Source organism: Myxocyprinus asiaticus, chromosome 6, assembly GCF_019703515.2.
Source record: "Myxocyprinus asiaticus isolate MX2 ecotype Aquarium Trade chromosome 6, UBuf_Myxa_2, whole genome shotgun sequence".
Taxonomy (NCBI): domain Eukaryota; kingdom Metazoa; phylum Chordata; class Actinopteri; order Cypriniformes; family Catostomidae; genus Myxocyprinus; species Myxocyprinus asiaticus.
In genome coordinates, this window is record NC_059349.1 from 12,741,517 (window position 1) to 12,763,706 (window position 22,190).

Genomic DNA, 22,190 nt, shown 5'->3' on the forward strand with positions numbered 1-22,190 from the left:
GGTCATGGATTCAAATCCCCACCTTGACAAATCATGTAATTAAAATTTCTTTGAGAAAGAGATCTTTGCATTGGGCTTACTATATGGTTGCTGGGCTTTTCTCCAATAAAATTTTGATTTTGTTGTAAAGTTACATGAATACAAAGTTGATTATGGTGACTATGATGATTGGCTGTGATTGCTCTATGCTTGGTATGTACCTTTGGTAACTGTAAATGTTGTGGCTCTGTGGTACAATGGACTGTGCGGTTAACTGGAGAGTTATAGGTTCAAATCCATCCTGAGGTAACGTGTGTGTTAGCGCTTTATGTCATATGTGTCATATTTACTGCTTGCAGCATTATTAAATGCATGTGTCTGTCATATTTTATTGTCAATACAATAATTATAGTATTTAGTATTGCATTTGATTAGTTTTTTACTTTCTGACTGTTTACTTAAATACTTAATACCGCTGCTAAATACCTAAAAAGAAACTCAAAACAAAGTTTCCTGGTTTTATTATTTTATTACTTGTAATGTATTTTTTTATTTTTTTGTTCTTTATTTAATTACTGTTTACTTATGCATTTATTTGAGGCTTATCACATTGTTTTAATTTAATTTGTTTGTTTTTTGCTTGTGATTTAATGCTATACCAGCTTCCATGGCTATTTTCATTCAACATTTACTAAAAAATTGTATGATGTTGGTATTTAATGATAGTGTATCAAACTCCAGCAATGTGTCAAGATTCTAAAAACAGTAAAACTGCAGTCTTTCCTTGATACTGTTTCCAAATGACTTGCTATTTACACCAAAAGGCAAACAATGTGAAATTATACACCGAGTAGGCTATACATAATCTTTTTGAGAGCTGTACTTTAATTTAGTGAGCTATACAAAAAATGTATAAACACAACCTAGCTATTTGCTCTCCAATAACATCATTGCTTTAGCCTTATAGCAAGCAATATGAGATACTGTAAATGTTTCATTAGTTCATAATGAGAAACTCCCTAAACTCTGTATGAGCCTCTGGGAACAAACACAGGTTATTACATGCATTTAGAAATATTAGGAAGCGATTAGGAGTACATGCTGAAAAAAGAACCAACACACGAATAATCAAAGTTCAATCTTGTAGATAAACTGAGCTAAAAAGCAGGACTTCCCAACAATCTTTGATAAATCATCTAATAGACTCAACAGTGCACACATCCAGACGTAACACAGCTGACAAAGCAGGTGGTGATAAGGTGTGCCCTATAATCCATGGTCACTTTTCCTTTACATCAAGGGTTCTCAACGGGGGTGGTACCGCCCCCCCAGTCAGTGTTCAAAGGAAAATTAGTAGAGAGGGGGGCATTAGGTTACAAATGGGGGGCGTTTATCAGTCATGTTAATCAAATCTATCGACAAGTTCCTGTTTGCATTAAAATGTTTATGTAGACTCCATTATACGGGTTGGTATGCATTTGTACCACAGTTAATCTGTTCTGAAGTCTAGCGACGCATCTGAAGTATCTGGTTTAGCAGCGTCAAATAGACGGACGGAATGACAACCTCCGCTTATGCACTTGAATGGCTCTGTAGGTGGATACGGCTCAATGGACAGAGCAGCGCGAGCACAAAGCAGGTGCATTTTTACTTACAGACCGGTCTCGAGCTATTAAACGCGCACCTCTGATCATTGCAGTGCTTCAAGAACCAGTGAGAAGCACGACGTGAGACGCGGAAACCATTTGAATTCGGCACAGAATTCTACATGACCACACTTTAATTTACTATAGTAACACTAACTGTACTTTAGGCAGAAAAAGGTTCATAATACATATTATTATATCACTACTTCAGCTCTATTCAGTTTGTCATAGGCTACATTAGGGGAGTAAGGGAATATAATACATTTTTGTTACAACATATAAAAATTAATATTTTGTATTTATTGTTTTTACATGTGTTTAGAGTAGTTGTAATTGTTTGTAATTACAAAAATGCCATAATTTGTTTAAAGAAATCATGTTACATTTAACCATGGTAGTGAAGAATATTCATGCTTCCATGTGTTTACTATGGTCTTGTTACAAATACCACTGTTAAACTATAAAAATATAATAAATGATTACATTTACATTTTCATAAAGGCAAATGCAAAATACACTTCTTTTTTTTTTAGATGAAATAGAAATGCGTAAATCCTAAAAAAAATAGGCTAAAATATTTTTGTTTGAGTGTAAGAAAATATAACTGGTTTTGTTTGCCTTCAGAAATTCCAAGAGATGACTAATTTGAATCAAGAACCTGATGAAAGGATTTCCAACTCAGTCACACTGTTAGAATAATTTAGTCACATAAATTAGGTACTAACTTTTTATAGATGTTATAGATAACCTTAGACTTGTTGAAACCAGTAAATTTACATCTACATCCAACTCAGAATCAATGCTGTTATATATAATGAGCATTTTAGTGGGACAAAATATGCAATATTATTGGTCTTTTCATTTATTTTTGAAATATAATAATACCAATTTTATTATTAGTTTCTGTCTTCGCATTAGGTTCACTGGGGTAAGGGAATGAAGTAGGGGGGCGTTCATCAAAAAAGGTTGAGAACCACTGCTTTACGTTATGACAATGCATTTTACAGTTTACACAAGCGACAAATCACATTTGTTTTGATTCTATTTTAATCTGAGTTTTGTCCTAACCAGCCATGATACAATAAAGTATCGTGCAACAAAATGAATATTTTCGAAGGTTTCAAAGGACAGACTGTTTCTTCTCAAAACTCTTTGCACTGCATCTGAGGGCCTGTTTATACTTGGCCACTTCATGCATTTTCACTGATCGGATAGCTATCCGATCAATAAAAAAACAGGTGTAAATGCCCTCTGAAACGCACTTGAGACGGACTGAAATTCAATCTCTCAAACCACTTCAGGAGGTGGTTTGAAACGCATTCCAGACCAAACTCGGTCAAGTATAAATGCACCTGGCTGTTCAAGCTACATATGTAAACTTTGCTCCACCCCAAATAGCACTGCGTGAGCATAAGAAAAATGCGAAACATCTGTCACCGAATATTTGCATAGGGCTCGGTCAAGCAGTAAATAATAACAAAGAAAGAATTTAATGTACATTGTAGTAGAGACAGAACTTTTTTCCTCATTTATTTGATGCAGATCGCTGATAAAACTGAAACTAATGCTGTGTCCGAAACCGCGTACTGTCACAGTATGTACTGTATTTGATTAAGGACACACTTATCTGCCGGCAAAACAGTACGTTCTTTTAGATATGCATGCAAGTAGTATGACTAGATTTCGGACATACTTCATCCAGGGATAACGTAATAAAAACAACTGCGAAAACTATCTGCTTTTGTTTTGTTAAACAAGCATAATTTAAGCACAAGGAACAATTATCTTGGTATATATAGCACTTACAGTTGAGGAGAGCTGTTCATCTCGCAATTCACTGCCATTCGTTTAAATCCAGTGTTTTAATCGTGATGTTTCATCAGCTCCCGAGGGATTTTTTTTTTTTTTTTTTGGACTCAAGATGGCGCCGAGTATGGCTGCTGCATTGCGAGCTCCGACACAACATGGTAGTGTTTTGTTTGTTTTGTTTACAATTCTTATGTTTTTTGTCTTGGATGTTGTCTGCCTTATTGTCTATGACAGACAAACACATTTGGACATTGGTTCTGCAATTACACACCATAAACCGGACTTCAGCCGACCCGCTGTTTACAAACACGCAAGCGGAGCCCTTTGTCTGGGCTGCAAAGCCGCAGAAACGCAGAAGGAAAAGGGGAAACAGAGCCAGCGTTCTCATCAGAGTAAGACGTAATGCAAATCGACACCCGCTTTCCAGTATTCTACTGGCAAATGTTCAGTCTCTGGATAACAAGCTCTGCGAGCTGAAAGCGCGGATCTCTTTCCAACGAGAGACGAGGGACTGCTGCATTATCTGCCTTACGGAAACTTGGATTCTGCAGAGATTCCAGACTCAGCCATTGAACCCGCGGGGTTCTCCGTGCACTGAGTGGACAGAGCGAAAGACCTCTCAGGTAAAAGCAGAGGTGGTAGTGTATGTTTTATGATCAACAAATCCTGGTGTGATCAGAGGAACGTACATTCTATCAAGTCTTTCTGCTCTCCTGATCTGGAATTTCTCATGCTTCTGTGTCGACCATTCTGGCTACCGAGGGAATTCACAGCGGTCATTATCACTGCTGTGTACATCCCCCCACAAGCCGACACAGACCGGGCACTCAAGGAACTGTATGGGATTATAAGCAAACAGGAAACCGCACACCCTGAGGCCGCGTTCATTGTGACCGGGGACTTTAATAAAGCCAGTTTCAAATCAGTCGCACCAAAATACCACCAACACATTAGTTTCAACAACGAGGGGACCGGGTTTTGGACCATTGCTACTCTCCCTTCCGGGATGGCTACAAATCCCTCCCCCGCCCACCATTTGGCAAATCGGACCACTCTTCCATTCTGCTTCTGCCCGCTTACAGGCAGAAACTGAAACAGGAAGCACCTGCCCTCAGAACGATCCAGTGCTGGTCGGACCAATCAGACTCTACGCTACAAGACTGTTTTGATCACACGGACTGGGAGATGTTCCGGCCCGCCTCTGATGATGACATCGAGCTTTACGCTGATAGCGTAACGTGTTTCATCAGAAAGTGCGTAGAGGACGTCGTTCCGACCAGAACAATACGGATCTATCCGAACCAGAAGCCATGGATTAATAGTGATGTTCGCGCTGCACTTAATGTGCGGACCTCCGCTTTTAATTCCGGGACCGTGGAGGAGCATAAACAAGCCAGTTATGAGCCAGTTATCAGAACAGCAAAATGGTGTTTTGGACAGTTTAACACCACCAACTCTAGAAGCATGTGGCAGGGAATTAACATCATCACGGACTTTAAAGGGAATAAAAACTCCGCCATGAACACCGCTGCCTCACTCCCAGATGAGCTAAATACTTTTTATGCACGTTTTGAGGGAAATAACACCACCCTCGTGGAGAGAGCTCTCGCAGCCGAAGCTACAGAGGTTAGTTCACTCTCCGTCTCTGTAGCTGATGTAACCCGATCCTTCCGACGGGTGAATATCCGCAAAGCCGGAGGTCCAGACGGCATTCCGGGCCGCGTCATCAGAGCGTGCGCGAACCAGCTGGCTGGTGTTTTTACAGACATTTTCAACCTTTCCCTCTCTTTGTCTGTAGTCCCCACATGCTTTAAAACATCCACCATTGTGCCTGTTCCAAAGCAATCAAAAATCACTTGCTTAAATGACTGGCGTCCTGTTGCTCTGACCCCCATCATCAGCAAATGCTTTGAGAGACTAATCAGAGATTATATCTGCTCTGTGCTGCCTCTCTCTCTAGACCCATTGCAGTTTGCTTACCGCAACAACCGCTCCACTGATGATGCCATTGCATCTACACTACACACTGCTCTCTCCCACCTGGAAAAAAAGAACACTTATGTGAGAATGCTGTTTGTAGACTACAGCTCAGCATTCAACACCATAGTGCCCTCCAAGCTTGATGAGAAACTCCGGGCTCTGGGCTTAAACAGCTCGCTGTGCAGCTGGATCCTGGACTTCCTGTCAAGCAGACGCCAGGTGGTTAGAATAGGCAGCAACATCTCCTCATCACTGACCCTCAACACTGGAGCCCCACAGGGCTGTGTTCTCAGCCCACTCTTGTATTCCTTGTACACACATGACTGTGTGGCAACACATAGCTCCAATGCCATCATTAAGTTTACTGATGACACGACGGTGGTAGGTCTGATCACTGACAATGATGAAACAGCCTACAGAGAGGAGGTGCACACTCTGACACACTGGTGTCAGGAGCACAACCTCTCCCTCAACGTCAGTAAGACAAAGGAGCTTGTGGTGGACTTCAGAAGAAAAGACAGAGAACACAGTCCCATCACCATCAATGGAGCACCAGTGGAGAGAGTCAGCAGCTTCAAGTTCCTGGGTGTCCACATCACTGAGGAACTCACATGGTCCATCCACACTGAAGTCGTTGTGAAGAAGGCTCATCAGCGCCTCTTCTTCCTGAGACAGCTGAGGAAGTTTGGAATGAACCGCCACATCCTCACACGGTTCTACACCAGCACTGTAGAGAGCATCCTGACTGGCTGCATCACCGCCTGGTACGGCAATAGCACAGCCCACAACCGCAAAGCACTGCAAAGGGTTGTGCAAACTGCCAGACACATCATCGGAGGGGAGCTTCCCTCCCTCCAGGACATATATACCAGGCGGTGTGTGAAAAAAGCACGGAGGATCATCAGAGACTCCAGCCACCCGAGCCATGGGCTGTTCTCACTGCTACCATCAGGCAGGCGGTATCACAGCATCAGGACCCGCACCAGCCGACTCCATGACAGCTTCTTCCCCCAAGCAATCAGACTTCTGAACTCTTGATCTCCCATGATCAAATACATCAGCACTGCACTTTATTACTCTTACTCTTATATCTCACACCGGACTGTCATAAATTATATTATTATTATATTATATTCTCTCTTAACAACTTACTATCAACAGACAGCCTGAATGTCAATACAATACAACCTACTGTACATTCTACATATACTATATATACTTTTTTTATTGAATAATGTGTATCTATATTGTGTGTATTGTATAATGTACATTGTATGTTATTATTTGTATATTGTGTTGTGTGTAATTATGTGTATATTAGATTTTAAATTGTGTTGTGTAAATTTGATGTTTATTGTAGATTGGTATATGTCTCATCACTGTCACGACTGCTGTTGATCGGAACTGCACCCAAGAATTTCACACACCAATGCACTTGTGTATATGGCTATGTGACAATAAAAGTGATTTGATTTGATTTGATTATGGGATTGTTAAGTGTCCAGTCGATCTGCACTTCAAAATCGTAGATGATCTGTGTAATTCTCGCTTACTGCTTCAAGAATACTGTGGATTCGGACACACTACTCCATTGGCATCCTGTTTTTGGCATACTATATAGTAGAGAAGTATGGATATTCGGACGAGCGTAAACACTGACATGAGAGCAGCTGACACGCATGACGCGTCTTAGCTACGACAAGCCCCGAGGGAAAAACACACAGCGTGTCCACACAGACACAAGTGCACTGGGCAAAGTCACTTGGAATAAAATAATAAAGTACATCTTTTAAATTCCATGAGCACTTAACCAGTCATTAATAAAAAAATTTAAAAAAAATATTAAAATTTAAGCAAAAATTGCACTTTTAATCTGTTTTGAATACTATTCTGATGCTAGTGAAACTTTGTAGTATGGCACTTTTCATACCACTGTCTCCTTAAGATGATTCGCTTATGTTTTCCTCTTTTGTAAGTCGCTTTGGATAAAAGCATCTGCCAAATGAATAAATGTAATGTAAATGTAATGTAAATTCTCTGCCCGGAATTAGTATGATGCCAGAAGTGAACTACATAGTGTGGGAATTGAAGATCACATTTATATCCGTTTGGCGGAGACACACTGATGTGGCCAAATGTAAATGGAATGAGCTTTTTCAATCGTATAGCAATCCGATCATTAAAAACGCATGAAGTGGCCAAGTGTTAATTGGCCCTGAGTGTCAGCCATTGTGTAATGGTAAAAACGGCTCCATTTGCTTTAACATCGTTAAAGACCCAATGAAATGACTTGACAAGATTTTTTCCCTGTATTTCTTATTAAAATTATACTGTGGTGCTCAGCATAATCAAATATGTCCTAATTTCACACTGAACCTCAGTTTCAATGAGGACAGAATAAAATACTTGACACTCTAAATATGACCCTGTGTGCAATGCAATAAGATTCCAGTTACAAGCAATCTGTCTGTCCATACTAAATACAAAACTATTATGCGATGCAGCACAGTCACAGCCAATCATAACATATTTGATGTTTAATATACTGTTATGAGGGGGTTAGGATTTTGGACCAATATAATTTCACTGTGGGCGGGACTATCGGCAGAACACTGCAAAAACCAAGCAGTCAACAAAATGTTCTATCACTGGTTAGTTGCCGTGGTCGCTGCTGGTTGTACAGTGTGAGGCAATTCTTGGACTAGTTTGCACACAGAGGGCGAAACAGCCACCTTGCTTCACACAATAAGGTCAGAAGCCAGTCTCAAGAGGTTAGCCATCGACCTGGCTAATTGGGAAAATGATGACAGAGGACTTCAATTCTGCTCTCATTTCCAAGATAATCAGGCATGTCAGAAAACTGGGAGTGAAGGACATTGAGCCCTTGGATAAACTCAAAAGCAGCATACAAAAGAAAGCTATTGATTCGACATGACTGCCAAGACTGAAATGAGGAACAGGTCCTCACAGTTCATTAAACGTGACAAGCGTACCACAGTAATCATAGCAATCATATGCACCTGCATATTCTTCAGCAGAACAAGATTCCTGACTTGCAAATATGAGATCATTAAGATAGAGATGGTTTTATAGCGTCTCTGATTTTAACTTAAATGGAATTGGAGTAGGTAAGTTTGACTCATTGAATCAAAACAAACTGGCCATACTCAATTAATATATTTCAAATCTTTGAATTAATTTGTCATTTCCATAATCCCTCAAAAATGTTTGCAGAAATTTCTGTGTGGCATTTGTATAAAATATAAATGTTTTAGTAAAAATGTATGCAAAATTGCTGTTTATTAATATGTACTGTTGTATTGGTGCACACAAATTAAAATGAGTAAATAACCTACTATTTTTAAAGTGTGGAAAACAAATTTCAATTTTTACTTCTCGCATTAATCACATTATGAATCAAATTGGCTGTTTGGTGGAAATTATGGTTCCACTCATTGAAAAAAATAATAATCATGTAAGCCATTACAGAGTCAATATATAAATATTGAGATACATATTTAATATTGTCAAAAATATTGAGATATACTGTTTGTTTTAGCAATATTGCCCAGCACTAGCAATGTATAGCATTAAATATTGTCCTGTATATTGCAGTGCTGTGTTATCATATTTCGTCTTTATGCTCTGTGCTACCTGCCTACGCTGTCATTTCATTGTGCTTTCTAGCGGCTGGTGGTTTTGCAGAAGAACAGTTTTAGTATTCATGGGAAAACACCTGAGGCACCTGAGAGATGAGCTGACTTGGCAGAAGAGATTCAGCTGCTGCAGTCTCCTAAATTATCTGCAATTGGTCCTGTTCCACTACATAAATATTCAAATAAGTGTCAGTGTTAGTGTGTGTATACACATGAGATGTCTCAAAGGGGTGTTCATGCTTCACCGAGACCAAGAAATGTGATTTTGAATAAATTGTGGGAAAGCGTCTTGCCGGAACGTTTCACAATGGCAGTTTCTTATCCAAAATAAATGTATGTAAATCAAAGTTTGGGGGTTGAGAATAAAGTGGCTATCTATTAATTTTTGATGGGAAGCTCCCAAGGAAAAGAGACAATGGACAATAAACAACTGAAACCCGAGTGACGTGTGGTTATAATTGAATATCATTCCTTTATTATTTTGCTTAAAACATCGATCTAGTATGACCTTCGCAATAACAATGATCTAATTGTTGAGCAGCCAACTAACAATAAAGAATTCAGTTAGATCAAACTTGATGGACCTGCTGGAGCGAGTAGAGGTGGTTTTTGAGGGTACCAACTTCAATATACCCATAGAAGCTGAAGTGCTGATCTGGTATTTTTTAAGGGATAAAGGTGATGCTAATGCCAGAACCATAATCTGTGCAAGTAAGCAAATGCTTGGCTAATTCTTTGCAAGTGTGTGGTCCTGTAGTATGTACATAACATATAATCTTGTGTTACTGTGTCTGTAATAAACCTCCGTATGAAGGGGGGCCATACAGTTACCTTCAAATGTCAGTTTCATTAAACCAGATGTTATTATTTAGGTAGCTAGCTGTAAACTAGTGATAGAATGATATCGGCCAATATTTGACTATTTAGAGCAATGAAACAAAAATAATTTAAAAAAAGGCTTTCAGCACAAGAACACTTCATGTATGTAAGGTTCCTTACTAGGCCTGGGCTCTATGGCCGATATTATTTTTAAATATAATTCGATATCGATATTTCGCAAGCTAATACTTCCTAACAGGCTCATTTCAGGACTGTGATTTACTGTAGTTAGCTAGTTGTGTATAACTTTGCCGAACTGCTTGTGTTTACAAGGACACACACCTGATCGTCTAGATATAGAACATAGTCTAAATATCGAAAATTACTCAAAAGTTTATCATCAATATCAAGTTTTTCTTTTCGATAAATATTGTGATTGTTTTATCCCCAGCCCTACTCCTTTCTCATTTTGTGCTGCCTGCTCAGTTATAAACTATTGATAGACCAACATATCGGCCGATATTTGTTCATATTTTGAGCACTGAAACTCCAAAAACCCTTGTCGGTCGACTATCACAATAAATATATTGTCAGTTTAACTAACTTTATCAGCAAGATTTTCTTCAAACTGTTGCGTCATCATGACAGTAGTTGACCTGAAAGAAGAAATTGACCCTCGAAGACAGTGGGAATTGCATTCTAATACATTTCACAATGCAAAGTCAAATGAAATCATAGCTAGAAGCATTTGCATTGTGTGGCATGTTTTTGACTTAAGCCTAATATTGTGGCTATGAAAAGCTGTATTAAACAAGTATATTAAAGCCATATCAATCCTTCACATTGTATGAAAACTGTACGAAGGACTGAGGACTGTATAATAATATTTACATGGCTTACGTGTGTTCCACAGTGTAAGTCCATTTTTAATACTTGGACAAACCTGATGAAATGCACAAACACAAGGGCAGACGTTGTGTAAAATAAGCTTTCAACTTCTCCACCTTGAACACCGATGACGGAGGTTAATGCATTGTTAACTGTGGTCTGTGCGTGGGTGTGCTGCCCTTTCCCTGAGGCAGAAAGGAAGAAAGCAGACCCCACTGCTATAAATAACCAGGCCAGGCCTGGCAACTAATCTAATAAAACTGTCCTTATTGTATCTGCCAAAAGCCGGCCATCTAAAAGGCCAGGGATGATGCATGTGGAGGGCGTGGAGATTGGCAAAAGAGTGCCGAGCCATCACCTGGTGAGAGATTATGGCGGGCCATGTGACAGATCGGTTTGGATGCACATTCCAATCTATCCTCCTTATTCAAACACTCAGCAATAATTAAGCTAATCAGTATTGAGCTGATCATTCATCATGACAACATCAATTAAGACCAAATCATTGTTCTTTATTTAATCAATCAAGAGCTACTGACTTAAGACACAGTACATTTTCAAGATTCACAACAAAATAGTGACAATATTGCTCATTCCTGGCCATTCCTGCTTACACAATGACTTCTCTCACATCACTAAATAAAACTACTACTGTAAATATGTTCTACATTTTCATTGGAAATTTGCAATTAAATCTGAGTGCTCTCCTTGAATTAACACTCAGCTACCTGTTTACACAATGTATGTAATTCCTTGTAAACCATGGTGATAAAGTGTCAGCATCCAACATAAATGTAGCCTAAGTGTGGAATGACTGACTGACTACAGTGAAGCTGCATCAAGAATTGTGCATGTCAGTCCAAGGCTGGATCACATCAAGTTTGGGTGTCTTCTAGGACTGGAATTGGAAATTACTGGCCAAAAAATTACTCTCATGTCGATCGGGTTTCGACTTTGAATTTCATCGTTCTCGTCGTCGAGCCTGCGGTCGTTTTCACTGTCAGGGCCGCGGTTGTTTTCACCTTTCCCTGTCGGGTGGCCTTCGAGGGCCTCCCGTTCACCAAGTGCGGCTGCACACACTGCACTGCCTGTAGTTCAGTCATGTCAACTCTCTGAAAGATTTAGCATGTTAATGTGAATATGACATATTGATATGATACTGGTCTTGGCGAACTAGATCTGCTATGCTCCTATTCTGATAATTTGACAATGGCTGACTTTATTAATATGACAAAAACCTTCATATTCTACTCCTTCATGTTATTCTCTCACCTCCTAACAGCAACATTAACTTAGGGAGGGGAAGAATTCCTGACTAACATGCCTGAATGCTTCCTGAATTGAGAATAACTGAAATTCAGACACATTGACCATGGGAACCATAACATACTCCTGTGGCCTGCCTGGTCTTGTGGGATTAATGGTCCAGTGGAGGAAACTAAACCACTGCAGTACGTTAATATCTAGTTAGACAGCCACTAATCTTTTTGTAATTAACATTTTTTATAAAATCTTATAATAACAAGAAACACACACACACTGTATATATATATATATATATATATATATATATATATATATATATATATATATATGTATATATGTGTGTGTGTGTGTGTGTGTGTGTTTCTTGTTATTATATATATATACATACACACACACAACATTTAAACCCCACAACCCCCAACCCCGCCTCCCCAAAAAACAATCCTGTGGTCACACATAAGTAAATGTATACATACATATACACACACATACATATATATATATACACACACATACATATACACACATAATAATCATACTCACTTAAAAACTATACTACAGTACTCTCTCCACACCCCACCCGAGAGCCCCCCAAAAATTCCAAATACCTGCCCCATTTCCGGACAAGCAAATCTAAATCACCCCGTCTTCCCAATGACACCTCCTCATAAGCCGCTACCTTCCCCATCTCCGTGCACCACTCCGGATATGGGGGCACACCAGCTGACCTCCAACCCCTCAAAATAACCTGCCTGGCGATCATCACACAGGTCAGATCCCAGTTCTCAATAAGGCCATCCCCCACAATTTATCATTAAACTGTTTGAGACAATTGAATTGTAAATGTTTATTTAACAAAATAATGACTCCCTTGCTCTTACTTGAGGCAACACTAAAGAAAACATGTCCACCCCATATTTTCCCAAATTTTTCAGCTTCCTGCGGGGAGAGATGTGTTTCTTGAAGAAACACTATATCATATTTCTTACGTTTAAGAAAAGAAATAACCTTCCTTCTTTTTATGGGGTGCCCCAACCCATTCACATTCCACGTGGAGAGAGATAGTACACTCATATTAACATTTGACATTTTGATATAATAGAAAAAATAAATTGTGTGCCAAAAACAAAATGATGAAGACCACATTTCAACATTAATGCAACAATAAAACCCCGAACTTCCCCCCGAACAAAACAAACAGAAAAAAGAAAAACATGCGCATTAACCCCGCGCACGACAGCGCCAACCGGCGTCAATCCCTTTAAACTCAAAGAGTCCATGTATGCCTATGAGAGCCCCAGCGACAACTTTCACCCATTGTTTCAATAAAATACATTGCCTGATTGGGACATGTAAATACTTTGCTGCTGTCAAAGTCTTATTCTCAGTCTGGCCGGAGACATCAGAGCAAAAGTGAATTCCGCTGATGTAAGAGTTTCTTGCATTCCTTAAACCGATCACGTTTCTCTCGTCGAGTTCACAAAGTCCAGGAACAAGAAAATATTGTAATTCTTCCAAGAAAGCTTTCCTTTGCTCCTCGCCTGGCGCAACACATGATCTTTATCGGATGACCTCAAAAAATTGGCCAGAATCGATCAGGGCTTGTCTGCCTCAGCAGATCTGCGAGCCGGGACTCTGTGAGCTCGCTCGATTTCCAGCTTGTGGCCTGTTATGTCGAGGAAAAAGCTCGTCTAGGAATTTCACCATATCTCTGCCCTCTTCATGCTCAGGAATTCCAACAATTCGAATGTTATTCCTGCGGCTTCTATTCACAAGATCTTCAAGCTTTTCAAGAACATGTTCCAAATCAACTTTGGTCGTGAGCGGATTAGCGGCTAATTCGCTCTCCGATGACTCAAAATAATCGACTCGTCTCTCAACATCCGTCACTCTTGCAACTAACTCAGAGAATTTTTTTTCCATCGCCGTAATCGATCGACATATTACAGCGAGATCCTCCAAGTCCGTAAGTACCTTCATCAACATCACCAACATGTTGGACATTTGACGCTGGATTCCTTCTCCCGCCGAGTCCCCGGTCCACAGGCCTGTCTGGGCTTTCATCTTGAACCCGTAAGTGTCTTTTATTGTCTCCAGAGCCCGAGGATTTTGACTTCTTTGCCATGTTTACCTCAAACAGCAAATGTGTAACTGGGTGTCTCGAATTTCACCGGATTATATCATGAAAATAATTGTAAAATTAGCAAAGTGCGCAGAGCTGTCTCTCACACGTCTGCCCTTCGCATGGCGTCACCAGGACCTGACAGCCACTAATCTTAACAAAACAGTATAACATATGAAAAGGAAATACCTTTTCAGGGTTACACTATCATGTATACTTATTTGCAATAGAATATGACAATATCAGCTGGGATTTCTGGGATTTTCTATGCCCAAACCAAGAAACAACGCTCTGCTTTCCTGCTTCGGTCACCAGCTTATGTTGTGTTTGGGTGCTGGTCACCCAGCATGGGATGCTGGTGTGCTGGTGTTTCCACCAGGCTTTTAAACAAGCTGGTCAACCAGCTTAACCTGCTAGGTTTTGCTGGTGAAAACCATGATTATGCTGGTACATCAGCTATACCGGCACCAAACCAGAATATAACCAGCCTAGACCAGCATGGGAATTGCATGCTGGTTAAGCTAATCTTTTTAGCAGGTTTGTTAGCATTTGTTAACTTAGTAAGGATAAAATAACTTTTATGACAGAGACTGAGATTTCATATTCAGTGATCAGGCAAAGTTCCCATAAAAATGGGGGGTGTTAACCACAGTGCCTATATAGCAGTTAACTTTTCCATGGTGATGCTATCAATGATCAAATACAGATGCCAAGCCTGTAACCAGGGAGATGTCTACTGCAAAGCCAAATGCCTGGTTGCCAAGACACAAGCTTGTCATTCACAGGGTTCATAGTGCACAGGTTTAATGAACCGTGGTTAGCTGGGGAAAAAAAACGTGAGCGTTCATATACCACATGTAAATCTGATACGAAATGTAAATAATAAAAAGGTAAGACATTTTTAAAGTGGGAAAAGTTACTTAGTGCACCTTTAATGTTTGTAGACTTGATTCACTGCACTTGAATGAGTCTTATTCACATCAAGTGTTCTCATCCATCCTCTTTGATGATTGAGGATTTGTGAGTACTCAAACAATGAAGAACGAAATGCCTACAGCATAATGAATCCATCGAAGTATAAAATAATGGCACTCCCCCATGCTCCACTGAATGTTCCCCCATTATCAGGTCTCTTCTTTCATGATAAAGCTCAACCCTGTAATGAAGACCAGACAGTTATGGCAACAGAGGTTCAAAAGTTACTGATCCTGAAAAAACACAATCTCAGGTTTTGAACCTTTAACTACGTACATGGAATGAACCACAGATTGCTGTTGAGGAACGTGATGACTAAAGATGTATTAGATCACCAGTTAAAAAGTGGTAAACAATGATCCACTTGAAGGAAGTCCTCCCCTTGTGTGTCTTTGAAGTTCTGTTTCATCAAGCATCAGGTATATGGTTAAGTTTGAAAGAAAATATTAGCCTAGGCTATGATACACCAACAGTTTCATAAATCATGAAGCGAGCATTATATTACAGCCTAAAGGTAAAATTTTCGAATGTTAAAAAACTTTTTTATTATGGCTGCAATCCATTTGCAAAGACATCTACAAGTGAGGTTGAAGGCTCATATGTTGACTTCCTGAAGAGTGTAAACACTGTGGCCCTTTCAAAAGATAGCTTAGTTTGGATATGTCCAACATATCCGACCAGTGGCATGAGTTTGAGGCAGAACTACCTTTTTGACTTAACTTTTATTTGGGAAACCTGTATGTAACACGGTTAAGGTTGGGAAAGGAGGAGGTGAGAACCGGCTGAACAGTCAAAATAATATTTAATAAGAACTTAAACAAAAAAGACACACAGAACACAAAAGCACACATGTGGCTCTCTCTCTCCCGAACTGCCGTGTTCCGCTGCATTTATCCCTCTCCTCAGCTGATTAGCCCAATTGGGGGCCGGGCGTGCATAGTCACAGCCCAGCCCTGCCCTCCTCCTCGTTACACTGTAATAACAATCATTATTTTTGCAATTACGATTGGTGTCGCTAGTGACGCAGAAATTAAAGACTTCAGCTTTAAATACCATTCCCTTCCAGTGTGGAATGACAAAAGTCATAATTCCTTCTCCATCCCACACTGGCAACACTGGAACAGCACCAGCTATTCCAACAACAAAGTCCTGTTATCAGTGCAGAACAGCTGTGTCTCCAGTGGGTCACTGTTAAGATAGGACAACTATGCCACATTAACTCTTGGCATGAGGCTGAATTAGAAAAACATAATTCTTTTTTCAGTTCTGTTAGTGTAAATGCACAAACTAGTTGTGTTTTCTCAAGACAGACATACCTATCAGTTCAGTTGGGGGCTATTTTACAGCTGTGTAAAGATTCTTCAAAAATCTTATTTTGAGATCAACAGAAAAAAATAACAGCATATTAGTAAGGAATGACATGAGGGTGATTAAATAATGACAAAAAATTTTATTTTTGGGTGAACTATTCCTTTAACATACAGCAATATGTTTTAGCCATCTTTTTTTACTCCCTAAATGAGATCATGCTTAGACAAAGATCCAAAGATCCACGATTTATGGTCTGTCCATTGCATTCCTCAGTACCAGTGATGGGCAGACAAGAGAAGTGAGAACAAGTTCAATGACCTCACCAACACCCAGCTGATTCCTGTCCAGAGCACCGCAGAAAGAATGCAAGTAATGCACTGGTACGCAGAAACAAATAATTGCACTTTGTTCCCTGCTGTTACAAGAGGCGTACATTCGACCCACAGAGAAAGATTTCTCTAACCACCCACAAAGTAAGCTCAATGCCTACAGAGCCAAGGTGCATAGCTCCTCCACTGCATGCCATTATTAAGCAGAACAAATATGTGCTTGGCACATACCAACACTTTCTTTAATTTGCCAACCAGCACAACACTTAAGAGCTGAAAGAATAGACCAAAACTTTGATGTTGTCTGAATTATATTTGGATTTACAGTATACATGTGAATTGAAGTTTCTTGCATCCAAATTAATGGAGTCCCATGAAATTTATCTCAAAACATCAAAAAATTGTAATTAACTTAAAATCTCAGTAAATCTTGCTGCAATGCTTCATGTTTTCCTGTACTAAGTCAGTCAGCACTATACCAATTCTGAACAATTTTATTAACTACAGATATTCAAAGGTGACTACTTAAAGGAGAAGAGTTTTTCGAACAGGTTTTCCTAAACTCTCCCCCCGTTTGCCACTGACTGAAAAGACAGTCCTGCCCTAAACTAACAGCATTAAAGTAGCTATACTACAGTCAAGCTACTCTTCGAAAACATAGTTAGCTTTACTACAAGCTACTAACAAGAAGTAGCTAACTACGTTGAAGCCATTTAAGGAAGAGAATATTTTTACATTTACTGTACATCTTTTACATTTAGCAGACACTTTTATCCAAAGCAACTTTTCAAAAAGTTCTACAAATATAGCTATATAATTTAGGCCATAAAAATATAGTAATATATAATATATCAATACACTTACTGAGCTCTTTATTAGGAACACTATGATCCTAATAAAGTGCCCTACATGGTCTTCTGTTTTTGAAGCCCATCCGCCTCAAGGTTCGACATGTTGTGCATTCTGAGATGCTATTCTCAACTCAACTCAACTCACTTATTGTCACTACGCTATTACACAAGTGAAATGATGTGTGAAAAGCTTATGTGCATGCATACATAAATAAAATAAGTTAAGTACACACAACAGAATAACAATGTACAGAATAACAAAATGACAATGTACAGAATAACAATATAACAATGATCAGAATAACAATATAACAGTGTACAGAATAACAATATACAGCATGACAATTAGCAATATACAGAATAACAATATAACACTATTCAGATAAACAGAATAACAATATAACACTATACAGAATATCAATACACAGATGTTTACACAGTTTGCATGTAACCCAATACACATTACACAATATACAAACTGAACAGTTAGAGGCAATTGCACTGAATTGAATTAAGCAAAGTATACATAGTATACATAATGTGCAGTGAAATCCACGTGGAGGATTTTTTAAGTAGTTTAAGAATTTTTTTTTTTTTTTTTTTTTCAAATTGTAATAGTAATTTTTCGCATTATTAATGTTCTGACTAGTGCCCGACCGATTTATTGGTTGGCCGATATTAACCTTTCACAGATATATCGTATCGGCGTATATGTTTTCCGATATGCGCAGATATGAAAACCTTTTTTTTTTTTTCAGAACATATAATGCAGAAAACAATGCTTGGGGTGATTTAGAATTGGTGTCATAAAATAGTTTGTCCAGCAGAGCGCACTCCGATTCCATTGTTTCCAGAGTTGAGCTGATGGTGGTTCTGCAGACAGTGTGGAGTGCAGCTGTGTCTTCACGATAAGTTGCTAACTAGTTTGTGAAATACATACTGGAAAGTTAATAAACAATGACCCCATCATTTTCCCTTTTCAATATAACTAATATAACGTTAACCCTGTCCCTCACAACCATGTCACTCATGTTTAACACATCTGTTTGCTGTTAGCCAGCTAAAGTTTGTCAGTGCTTTCGGTAATGTAGCAGATTGAAAGGTAAACATCAGAGCATCATTTGCAGCTCAGCAGACAACGGTGCGGTGGTGGATTGTGTCTGATAAGTGTTGATTTCACACTATGTTGTTACCTAGTTGGTGAGATGCAATGCTGGAAAGTAAAATAAACAACGTCCATCTTTTACTCTCCGTGACAACGAGCTAATTGCTAACTAGCTAACCACGTAGTTACTTTCATTGTTGTCAGCTGAGTGGAAGCTAATGTGTAAACATGTATTCACCAAACTGTTTTGTTCAGGATTCACAGTTTGGTACCCCCTTCAACCGAACAATTCCAGTCGTTGCATTTATAAAATGTAATATTTAGAAGTCTGGTTTTCCACTGTTGAAAGTTTGTGCCCTGAACTTGTATATCAGAATACGGTGTAACACCACTGCTGCTGTTTATCTCATGACTCGGCAGGTGTAAATGCTTCTTGTTTTACAACCTGCCCCTAATTGACTGGCAGTATCAAAATAGTCAGCATTTGACTGATATTAAACAGTACTAATGATGTTTATTTAGCTATTTATTATATTTTTATTTATTCTTTATTTAAATGGTCAGCAACTGACTGATACTGAACATACAGTACTGATGGTTAAGCTATTTATTGTATTTTTATTTATTCTTTATTTTCTCAGTGTTCATTTCTAGAATTGGTTGACAATGTATAATAATAATGTCAAATATTCTTTGATAAAAATATTTGTTTAAGAAAGCAGCCTTATAAGTACCTTTGCATAGTCATATCGGTGCAAAATTGGTGCACAATCCACACAGAAAAGGTCTGTTTTCATTCCAGCTCAAAAATTAACTATATTGGCCACCATATTGGTAATCTGTGAATTTTTTCGCTCTAAAATCGGTATCGGTCTCAAAAATCCCATATCAGTCGGGCTCTAGTCTTGACTATACATTGTGATCAGTTAAATGCCACTTTGGTGAATAAAAGTACCAATTTCTTTCCATAAGAGCAAAACCTTTTGGCTGCCAGTGTGTGAGAGTGTGTGTGTGTATATATATATATATATATATATATATATATATGTTCAGGGTTGGGGAGTAACGAAATACATGTAACAGGATTACGTATTTAAAATACAAAATATAAGTAACTGTATTCCACTACAGTTACAATTTAAATCATTGGTAATCAGAATACAGTTACATTCAAAAAGTATTTTGATTACTGAAGAGATTACTTTGCATTTTATTGTCATTTGTTTCATTTAATATTTAGTTCTTTCAGATGGAAAACATTTATGCATATAAATGATGCGATCCAAAGTGCATTTGAACAGCAGTGTAACACTTTCTTATGATGTGTTACATTCATACGAGCAGACAGAGAAATAAGTTTTAAGTAAGTTTGGAGCAGAAGAAATAGAAATAATCCTTGTGTAAATAGTCAGCTTTACGCTAAGCTAAAATGCTATTTCTAGCCATTTTACATGCACATGTTACCAGGCACGATCATATTTTTTATCAAGAAAATTCACGTTGGATCATAATTTATTTTTTCTTGTAAGACCTTTGATATTAGGGTAAAAAACATATTCTTGATGATAATTTTTGTATTGTTTTCCTGTAAAAATATCTAAAAATCCTTAAAACAGGATCAATTAGATTTATCTTGTTTTAGAAACAACACTGCATAAGATATTTAGGTTTTTCAGAGAATGTATTTTTAACATGTGTATTTTGTCTTACTGTACTGGCAGAGTTTTTATAGTCAAAACAAGTGAAAAAATCTACCAGTGCTGAAGCAGTAATCCAATGTATTTAGAATACTTTACTGACCTTGAGAAATCTAACGGAATACATTACAAATGACATTTTACAGCATGTATTCTGTAATCTGTAGTGGAATACATTTCAAAAGTAACCCTCCCAACCCTGCATATATATAATAAAAAAGATAATTATTGCGTGGCACATTAACAACATATATCCAATTAGGGTGACAACATTAAACTGAATATATACTGCACATTAATACCTAATGCAACAAATAAAACTACCCTACTAAGTCAAAAACACAGTTATAAACAGCAGCAATTAACACAATATTTAATTGCTATTTATATATCTATTTATTAATAATTATATTAACCCTTTCACATGTACGAACAAACCGTGTGATTACACTAGGCTGGGCTCAGAGGTGTACAATCAAACCAGTGCGATCTGCATTCGTGCTGCTGTTTCCCAGCAAAAGAGGGGCTGAAGCGGTTGTCATAATGAATCAGCTGTTCAAATAGTCTTTTCAACATCACAATATCTTTATTTTTATATGTTACAAACATTCAAACAATCTCTAAATAAAAGTTTAAAGCCGTTACCATCGGAGCGCACTGTTTTTATGCCGCGATGCAGACATGTTTTCTGATGTCAAACGAATATACAAACTAGTCAGTCCACTCGAGCCTTCTTCCATTCTGTCCATCACTCATTCTCACCACTTCCGGTGCTGGGAAAGTGGAAGGGCTAGGTTTTGAGAACCTTATAAGCTTCTATCACAAACTCAGAATCATTGCATATAAACAATATGGCGGCACGCATAGCCAGCAAGTGCATTCACGATCGCATCTTATCTATCATAATCTATCATGATAAACATCTAAAAACTTTATTTTTTGTTTGATAATATATAATCTGATCTTCAGTGCACCTTCTGTGATATAATCTGTCCTCCATCTGCTATTAAATGTAACGTAAGATTTTTTTTTAATTGCAGCACGCATTAAAGAACTCATGTTGGGGGATCCGTCAGTACAGGAGGAACCATTTATTTGAACTAGTTCATTTACATGAACTATCCGAACGAACTGATTCACTAATATGAATTGGCTTCTCAATGCTACATATAAGTGAATGGGTTTTTTAACCCATTCATTTACATGAGCTGTCTGAATGAACAGATTCTCTGAAATTATTTGGACCTCCCAATGCTACAAGAGAGGACTGTTTAGGTGAACAGGTTTGATTACTACCTCGATTGTATTGCTGCATTTGACAGATTTATTATATTTAATTTTAAAAAATGTATAATATTGTGAAAAAAGTTGAGATACTGTCATGCTAATGAAAACTGTAGTCACTTTAGTAGCGTTACCACGTTTGGTTAGCTACTCCAAAACACTGCTGCAGTGTGATACAAGAGACAGGAAACAACAAGCACAGTTATGTAGAAAATTGTTTGACTGGGACACCAGTTAATTCTACAGCTTAGCAGTCATCATATAAAAAGATTTGACTGCAGAATGCAGCAAGTGACCAATCAAAATCAAGTTAGGTATAATCTTTAAAAATAAGACAGGAATTACAAGCAAAAAGAAAAAAAAACTTGTTGACATCTCAGAAGGTCACCACTACGTATGCAAGTTATGCTAATTGTGTCAAGGTTGCTGTCAGACAGATGGACAAAACCATGATGCTTTAGAAGTTTTGCAGG

The 22,190-nt window shown here is 38.4% G+C and overlaps 1 protein-coding gene across 3 annotated transcripts in view; it reads right to left on the reverse strand.

Moving 5' to 3' along the window:
- Positions 1-22,190, reverse strand: part of bcl2b (BCL2 apoptosis regulator b) — a 215,793-nt gene that overhangs the window by 170,308 nt on the left and 23,295 nt on the right. The gene's annotated exons all lie outside the window — the stretch shown is intronic.